The sequence below is a fragment of the Crocuta crocuta genome, unplaced genomic scaffold, assembly GCF_008692635.1.
Source record: "Crocuta crocuta isolate KB4526 unplaced genomic scaffold, BGI_CrCroc_1.0 scaffold127, whole genome shotgun sequence".
Lineage (NCBI taxonomy): Eukaryota > Metazoa > Chordata > Mammalia > Carnivora > Hyaenidae > Crocuta > Crocuta crocuta.
In genome coordinates this window covers 4,682,123-4,691,501 of record NW_027532008.1, presented here as the reverse complement: position 1 = coordinate 4,691,501, position 9,379 = coordinate 4,682,123, and positions in this window count along the sequence as shown.

Below are 9,379 nucleotides of genomic sequence, written 5' to 3'. Positions count from 1 at the left end.
CGGGGCGGGGCTTTCCTTGCGTGGGCCCTCCTGGGGCGGGGCTCTCTTAGAGGGGAGCTCGCCTGGGGCGGGGCTTCCCTGGGGGGCTCTCCTGGAGGCCGGTGGTGCAGAGAGAAGGGCAAACAACAGCCAGGGTTTGCTCGTGGGGAAGGAAGGGTCTGCCTCAGAGGAGATAAGACTTGCTCAAGGTGATCCTGATCCATCTGGTTCGAGGCAGAGCCAGTTCTAAAACACGCGGAGGCATTTTGCCTTGCCTATTATCCTTCCAATATCTTTATTCTCCTCATTCCATAGAGGACAAAATTGAGGCTCCTACTGTGGAACCCGGGCCAGCTCCATTGCTCCATTAGGAGCCTGTGTATGATAAAACATTAACACTTCATGTGCCAGCCATGTATGATGCCACCACCTGTGATGTAAGTTACTATTATTATCCCCATTTCACAGAGGGAAACACAGAGGCACAGAGAGAATAAGAAGTTTGCCTGAGGTAACACAGCCAGAAAGTGTTGGCGCTGGTATTTTAACTGCCTGGTATTGGAGGATCCCACCCCACCAAAAGGTCAAGGGTGGACTGTGAGGGAAGCCCAGGAGGGTGAGTCAGAGGGTGGGTGGGGCAGCCCCCAGGCCAAATAGAGAGAGCTGAGCAGTAACAGGTGAAGGGTGGCCAGGAATGGGGTTGGGGCCAGGCCAGCTGGCAGGCCCAGCAGCCAGCAACTTGAGCCCAGGAGCCATCACCGCCCACCCACCTCCTCTCAGTTCCAGGTCCCCTGCCCAGCCCCCTCCAGGAGCCTGAAGTACAGATTCAGGTTTTATAGGCGAGGGCAAGCAGGGCAAGCACGTTGGACAGTTACAGCCTAGGGTTACTTCAAAGTGTTTTTGGTTCAATACCCTATTTCCCAGATACGGTAACTGAGGTCAATCTATATAAAGAGGTTTGTTTGTTTGTTTCTGTCCATTTTATTCACTGCTTGATCCCTGTTGCCAAGAATAATGCTTAGTCTATAGTAAGTATTCAATGAACATTTGCAGAATGAATGAGTGAATGTGGTTTTCCTGGGGTACTTAGCATTACAACAGAAAGCTGGCCATCAGAAAAGCCTCTCCTGGGGGTGCCTGGGTGGCTGGGTGGGTTAAGTGTCTGACTTTGGCTCTGGTCATGATCCCCCAGTCATGGGCTCCAGCCCTGCATCAGGCTCCTGCCTGAGCTGACAGCTCCGAGTCTGGGGCCTGCTTGGGATTCTGTGTCTCCCTCTCTGTCTGCTCCTCCCCTGCTCCTGCTCTGTCTCTCAAAAAATAAATAAACATTAATTTTTTTTAAAGAAGAGCCTTTTCTCTTCTCCTCCAGCCCCTCCCCACACAAGTGGGAAGACTGGGGGTCAGAGAAAGGTGGTTTGTCCACAAAGATATACCCTCACAAAGCACATGGGCTCTCACGGGCACAACAGTTACTACATCCCTCCAAACCCAGACATACAAGCTCACATAGGCCTTGCTCTAGTTATAAGGACAGAGCCCACTCAGCCCAGCCTACTTGGGCATAAATGGGGGGAGGGGACGTGAAGGATCCTGGCAGGATCCTTGAGCAACCCAAGGGCTGGAAACTGCAGCCAGAACTCCCAAAGGCCAGAAACAAAACCAGAAAATAAGAAATGGCATTACCTGCCACCCTCTTCCCCCACCCCTGTTTACTAGCTTTGGAAGGGCTCTTGGCTGCCTCCAGCCCAGCTTTTCGGGTCTTCTCAGTTCAAGCACTCAGCAGGGGCCAGTGTCTGGATCTCAATCACAGATTCTAGAAGAATAAAACCTGACTGACCAGCTGGGGTTGGCAACCACCCTGGGGCCAGGGGCCACCGCCCACCACCCACGACCAGGGCTGTGGGAGCAGGCGTACCTTCTCTAAGATCGATGTGGAGGGTGGAGGAAGTGATGCCTCCCCAAGTCCATTCAGCTGGTCTAGATCCCATCCCGGCCCCCATCTTCCCAGACAAGATGTCTTGAATAATCTCCAGGATGGAGCTCTTACTACCCACACAGCACAATGTTATCCATTGTCCCTAATTACTCATTACTCGTGGAAGGCTCTTATGTCATCCTTTCTTTCCAATGAGCCATTGCTCATTTGCTCAAGTCTGTGACTGCAGCATTTACACAAGTGTAGGTCAAGGCAACCCAGCCATTCTCTCATTTTGCTTCTTTGGCTGCTAGAAACAACTTTTCCCCCTTGTAATCCAAATCCCACAGAAGAGAAGATCTGATTGGTTCTCCCACTCACCAACTTGTCAGAGGTGCCCCCGATGGCCAGAGTGGTCACACCAGCTGCCCACCCCCCATCCTCCCCATTGGGGGCCAGCCAACCTATAGAATGGCTGCCCTGGACCAGAGGCCCGCCCATCCCTGGACTGTGATGGTTAGGGTCTTTTTTATCTCTGGTTTATGCAAGCATTTTCTCTGCTTATCCTGATTTTCCTCTGGGCCTAGGCCAGTCTCCTGGGCTCCCACCCCCACCCCATTTCTTTGTTTATTGTTTTCAGAGGCTTATTCTTCTCCTTCCTGGCGCTTCCCCACCTTTTTCCTGCTGATTGCACGTTTTGGACACAGCTCTGCTCATTTCAAGCATGGCCCCATACATGGCTTTGGGCAAGTCGCTTCCTCTCTTTGAGCCTCAGTTCCCCCATGTGTATATTGGGGCGACTGATTCCCACCTGGACAGGGTTACTGAGAGGATGAAAGGGGTCCATGTATGTGTGACAGGTCCTGTCACAGAGCTGAGCATTAAGCAAACTCAATGTCTGTCCTTTCTTTTGGCTTCAGCCCAAAAACCTGTCAAAAGACCAGAGAGGCAAAGCCGGACTAGGAGAGAGATGAGGTCTGAGTTCAAGTCTCAGCTAAGCATCTGACTTTGGGAAAGTCCCTTCTCCTCCCTGGGATCAGTTTGGAGCAGAGGAGCATTTCCCAAACTGCAAAAAAAAAAAAAAAAGTTGGGGGGGGGGGTGGTTAATAGCATACCATAAAAAGAGAAAGAGAGAGAGACTGAATCTTTGGCCAAACATGTTGGGAAAAACCACTTAACACCTATTGGAATATTAAAGACTCTGAGGCTGGGCTGTCCAACATGGTAGCCACTAGCCACATGTGATTACTTAAATTAAAATCAATTAAAATTTCAAATGCATTACCTCCATGTCACCAGCCACATTTCAAGAGCTCCATAGACATATACGACTGGTGGTTACCATACAGCACAGAAGCGATTAAAGGGTTTCTTTTCTTGGGGCACCTGGGTGGCTCAGTTGGTTAAGCGTCCGACTTTGGCTCAGGTCATGATCTCACGGTTCGTGGGTTCGAGCCCTGCATCAGGCTCTGTGATGACAGCCAGCTCAGAGCCTGGAGCCTGTTTCGGATTCTGTGTCTCCCTCTCTCTCTGACCCTCCCCTGCTCACGCTGTCTCTCTCTCTCAGAAATAAATAAAACACTTAAAAAAAAAAAAAAAAGGGTTTCCTTGCTTGCAGAAGGTGCTAGACACTGCTGCTACTGTCGGAGGGGGCCTGTTCCACCTTGACCAGAATTCCCCTCACACATTTGGCCACATTTGGCCGCATTACCCCTACAGCACATCTATGACCAATGCGAGAAGGAACACTGCTCCCAGGACCATGGTCAGACGTTGGAGTGAGAGGGTCTCTCAGGACCCCTCCAACTCCAAGTGAAGAAGCGGGAGCATTCTGGTAGCTGAATTCCCCTTAGGGGTGGGACCTGACTGTGTTCAGCAGCTCTCTTGGCTAAAAAGACACTGTAATTATGGAAAGAGAGCCCTCCCTGAATGCTGCTGGGATGCACTGGGAAGAAGGGTGCAGAGAAGTTCATTGTTCAGGGTGCTAACGGGTGTGGAATTGAGAGAGGGAGGTGAGTGGGTTGACGGGCGGGGTGGGTCTGACAGTCCGGTGGGAAGATACGGGCCAGGCAGGAGGGAGGATGGGGGCGCCAGGGTGGCCGAAGGACCCTGGAGAGCAGAGAGGTCAGATGTGCAGCTAGAAGTCATCCGCACGCAGCCACATGCAATGTGGGGCCTCTCACCCATCACTCATGAATCACCCACCGATGAGTCAGTACCTGTCTCCCACATCTTGACACATGACCTTGGGGAAAGTCGAGAGAAAGGGGCTTTGACCCTTGGGCTGCCAGCGGAGTAGAAAGGGCCTTCAAGGGAGTTGAGAGCTGAAGGGTGTTAGATCCAGCAGCAGGAGGTTGTATGGAAAGGAAGGATTGCAGAGGTGAACTAGGGAAAGGGACCCCTCTGCAAGGGTCCCTGGAGAGATCAGAAGGTGTGGTGGCTCTGAGACATTCCCCCAAATGCTCTGACCCCCCTTTTGTATGCCCTTCCCTTAAATAGTGGTTCTGTGACTGCTTGACCAATAGAATACCGTAGAAGTGACCTAAATCTTAGGAGACTGGTAAGCTCCACTTCCTGTTTCTAGAGACACTTATTCTTGGAATCCAGCTGCCGAGCTGTGCCCAGGGCACATTGAAAGGCCAAGAGTAGGTGTTCTGGCCAACGGTCCCAAGTGAGATTCCAGTGACAATCCATGTCACCTGCCAGACGTGTGCGTGAGGAAGCCTCTAGATCACTCCAAATCCACTCACCATCGCTGCGTGCACAGGAAAACCCCTGAGAGAGAACCTCTCCTTAAGCCCAGCAAAACCACGGAGCTGTGTAAAAAAAATAATAACATGATTGTGTTTTAAGCTACTAAGTTTCGGTTGATTCATTTTGCAGCAGTCGTTTCACCGGACCAGGAGACACGCCACGAATCCTGTCCCATTGTGACAGGACAAGGGAGCCAACTTTTCATGAACTCTTAAAGCACAGAGGGGCCTCAGCAAGCCCTCATTCCTGGAGGACAACAGGGGTGACACGGGGTGAACTTGGTGTGAGATAAAGGTTCTGCTGTGACCTTGAGGAGTGGGCCCAGCGACCGTCCAGGTGAGAGAAAGTAAGGTGTCAGCTGTGGCTTGGAGGTTTCTGTCCTGGGCAACTGTCCTCAGTGACAGCACACGCTGAGGTCAGGGGAGGCAGAGGATGGGTGAGCAGGTCCGGAGGAAGGTGATAGAGACAAACTGCTGCATTTGCGTGGTGTCTTCTGTCAATACCAGAACCTGCTGACAGGGTGATAAGAAAAAAAAAGAAAGAGAAGCTTCAGCTCTTGTGTGCAAAGCAAAGCTTTGAGAAGTCTGAACCCCGGAGCGCATCCGTAAATACCCACAGTCGTTAATTCATGTATCCACTCAGTGAGTTAGCCGTTCAGGCAGGTGGACTTATGCGCAAGAGCGCAGACCCTAGAGCCAGACCACCCGGGCTCAAAGCTTTGCTCCACCTCACAAGCAGCGTGGCATAGCCGTGGGCAGGTGACTCAGTCTCTGTGCCTCAGTTTCTTTATCTCTAAATGGAGATGACAGTTACAGTACCTGTGTAATTGTAAAGATTAAAGGAGTCCATCCATGGAAAATCCTTAGAAGAGTGCTCAGAACCTAAGTCCGTAATACGTGTTAGCTAGTAATATTCAGCAGATGATTCTGGGGCACCTCCTACGTGATGGGCTCAAGGCTGCACTGAGGATGCAGCAGGGAACAAGGCAGATACAGGCTCTGCCCCAGGAAGCCCACATTTGAGTCCTTACTCAGCAGCTGGGCACCTTACGTTTCCTTCCTTCCTTCCTTCCTTCCTTCCTTCCTTCCTTCCTTCCCTTCCTCCCTCCCTCCCTCCCTCCCTCCTTTCTTTCTTTCTTTCAGTTTATTTTTTAAGAGAGAGCAAGCACACAAGTGGGGGGAGGGGCAGAGAGAGGAGACAGAGAATCCCAAGCAGGCTCCTCGCTATCAATGTGGAAGCTTGATGCAGGGCTCGAACTCACAAACCACCAAATCATGACCTGAGCCAAAATCAAGTCAGACACTTAACCAACTTAACCAGCCAGACACCACCTCCCCTCAGGTTTTCCTTCATATGCATTGTCCCATTTGACCCTCAGAAAGGCCCCCGGAGGGTGGTACAACCGTGACCTCATCCCCATTTGACAGAGGTAGAAACTGAGGCCCAGAGAGGAGAACTGATGCCCTCTTTGCTCAGTGCCGCAGTCCACTGTCCCAAATCTGTGTGTCCCTTCACCGAAGGCGCTGTGACACGAGTGGTCCAGAGGCCCCACGTCTCCTGTCGGCAGGCCTGCATTTCCTCTGCCTGGAAACTTCCAAGAGTGACCAGCTCTGGAGCCCCATCATGGCAAAGTCCTGGCGGCGGGAGGTCGGGGCTCTGTACCTGTGCTACCCCTCTCCCTGCTCGCGAGTGTTTCTCCACTTGGTGTGACACACAGAACCCCGCCCAACACCGTCTTCACGGATGCCTGAAATTCCACCATTCCTGATTCATTCTTTCAGGTTGAGCAATTGCTCCCAGGACTATCTTTTAACATCCAAAATTCCTCTGGGATGGGCTGCTAAAGGCCTTAAAGATGATCACTTTCCTTCTATGGATGAAGAAAGTCTGCTCCGGAAGGAAAAGTGACTTGCCCAAGGGCGTGTGACGAGTGGGAGGGGCAAGGTCAGGGTGACTGCATAGGTGGTGCAGACCCATGACGCTGCCCTGCGTCTTGCGCCACTTTGCAGCCTGCGAGGGGAGCCCCCTGGCCAGAGTTCACTTGATTCAGGTCATGGCTACCAGCAGGCCGTCCCCCTCCCTGATGTGGGCATGCGTTGTTCTGGGGCAGCTGCAGCCATTCCCCCCTCTGATGACGGGGCCTGGCTTCTCACCTCTGGAACTAACCTAAAGGTACTGTTCCCTCGTCCCCATTGCCGGATCCCCGGGTGCCTAAGATTTCTGGCCTTTCCTAGGCCTGGTTTACCTCCTCTTTCCGTTCTATATAGGCAGCCTCAGATCCTTCCAGCACATTCCTTTGCTGCTGTTGTTGCTGTTGAAGCAAGCCAAAGTTGGTTTATTTTATTTTATTTTTTTTAAGTTTATTTATTTACTTTGAGAGTGAGCGAGTGAGCACAAGTGGAGAGAGGAGCAGAGAGGAGAGACAGAATGCCAAGCGGGGCTCGAACTCACGAACCTGGAGATCACGATCTGAGCCGAGATCGAGAGCTGGAGGCCCAACCTGCTGTGCCACCCGGGCGCCCCTCAAAGTTAGTTTCCTTTGCTTACGTCTCAAGAGCTCTAACTGACGTACCCACTTTACAGATGAGGAGAAGGAGGTGTGGAGAGGAAACGTGAATAAGAGGCAGAGCTGGGAGTGGGACCTGGGCCTCCTGCCTCCCACCATACTGAGACCCGATGGGTCCTAAGGAAAGAGGAAGGTAGAGAGGAATACAGTGAACAGGCCTGGACATAGAGAGTGTCGTGGTTAAGTGAGAGGTTCTGGAGTCAGACGGACCTGAGTTTGAATCCTCTATCCGTGTTTGATTAGTTATGGGGCCCTCGGACAAGTCATGTCATCTCCGCAGAGCCTGCCTTCCCTCAGCTGTAACATAAGGAGAACGGGACCTTTGTACAGACACAGGTCTGCAGGGACCCAGCTGGTGAGGAGGGCACTGGGGGGATTTGGGCCTTTCCCCCTCCCTTGCCTGGGTCCCCTGTGCAGTGAACAACCTGTACAATTGTACAAGAAAGCCCGACGGTTAGATACTATCGGCCTTATGTGACGGTTAGGAGGATTACATGAGCTAATGTGCCCCACACTTAGTAAGCACTCAATAAACAGTAGTGAGGGATGGTGACACATCACCACAGGCCCAGTCTGAAGGCCTCTGGCAGTCTGGGCTGACACTGCAAATCCTAATCTCTTCCCTTCCTCACCACCCACCCCCAAACCTCATAACCTTTCCTGGACGGCCTCGATGCCCTGCCTCGATGCCCCACCTCTCCCTCCACGGCTCTCCAAGTTTGGCTGGGCTGCTGGGGACCGGGACTCTGGCCTTGTCTGGCACACCACGACTTTCAGTTTGGCGAAGGCCCCAGATCTGCTGGGGGTCCTTCCTGTTCCAAGTTCCTGAAGGTTCCAGCAGCCAGCCTGCCCTCCAGGCTCCTCCATCAGACATAAGGCAGATGGAAACCAGAATGGAGTGTACACTTGGGGTCCAGCTAACACAGGCCCAGAAGCACCCTTCGGTAGCCCAAGCCCCCTTAGGCCCCCTCCCTACTCTCTGGAAGGGCCCAAGCAGTCAGAAACAGGAATGGCTGGATCCAGGGCCCCTGGGAGAGCCACGTGTGTCAGCCCAGCGCCTGCCAGCTCTCAGGCCGATCTCACAATGGCTCCTTTCACCAGAGAGAGAAGCTGGCTTGCCTGTAGCCCGCGAGGTGATGTCCCAGGCCCCAGGGGCACGGAGTGGGAGGTCAGAAACTAAGGACCGGTTGCTAAGGCTGGGAGACGTGAAGGTGCTGAGTCACCCCCTCACGACCACCTGGTGTCGAGGTGACCAACCCACTACTGGGGCCACAGGAGGTCCGATTCTCTGGGACGTGGGGCTGGAGTAGGGGCGTATGGGAGGGGTGAGTAAGTGTGGGAGCAGATGGAGGGGGAGAGTTAGTCATGGAGTTCTGCGGGGAAGGGAGGCTGGGCCCTCAGCCCACACTCTGGCTGGCATTTGTAGGCCCATAGCAAGAGGGTGACGTGGTCTTGGTCCTTGAAAAGCCCTTCCAGTAACAACTGGGGCATCCCAGCCAGGCATACAGCTCGCCCTCTTCTCCATGCCTTCGGCCCCAGGCTTTCAGCATCTCTTTCTTTTTTTTTAAATTTTTTAAATTTTTTATTTATTTCTAGGAGAGAGAGAGAGAGAGAGACAGCGTGAGCAGGAGAGGGTCAGAGAGAGAGGGAGACACAGACTCTGAAATAGGCTCCAGGCTCTGAGCTGGCTGTCAGCACAGAGCCCGACGCGGGGCTCGAACCCACGAACCACAAGATCATGACCTAAGCGAAAGTCGGACGCTTAACCATTTAACGGACTAAGCCACCCAGGTGCCCCGGCTTTCAGCATCTCTTAAAGGGACTTCCATCTTCCCACAAGTATGTCTGCTCCCCTCCGCTCCCCCTTCTCCACTCCCAAGGCACACATCTCATTTAAGCTGCTCAGTGAATTAAAGCCCTCCCCAGCGGCCCACTGCCCAAAGGACCATGGCCACAGGGGCCAGACAGCCATCTTTGTCCCACTCAGCATCTACTCCTTTTCCTTCTGATCTCCTAATTCCTGGGAAGCCAGCTTTCCCCCCACTCCCTGTCCCTGCAGTTTGGGTGGGGCTCACACCTAACCAAATGCCTGTGACACCCCCCCACCCCCAGTCTGGCCAGTGAGAGTATTCTACCCCGCCCCCACACAGTGACGGGGTGTGGGG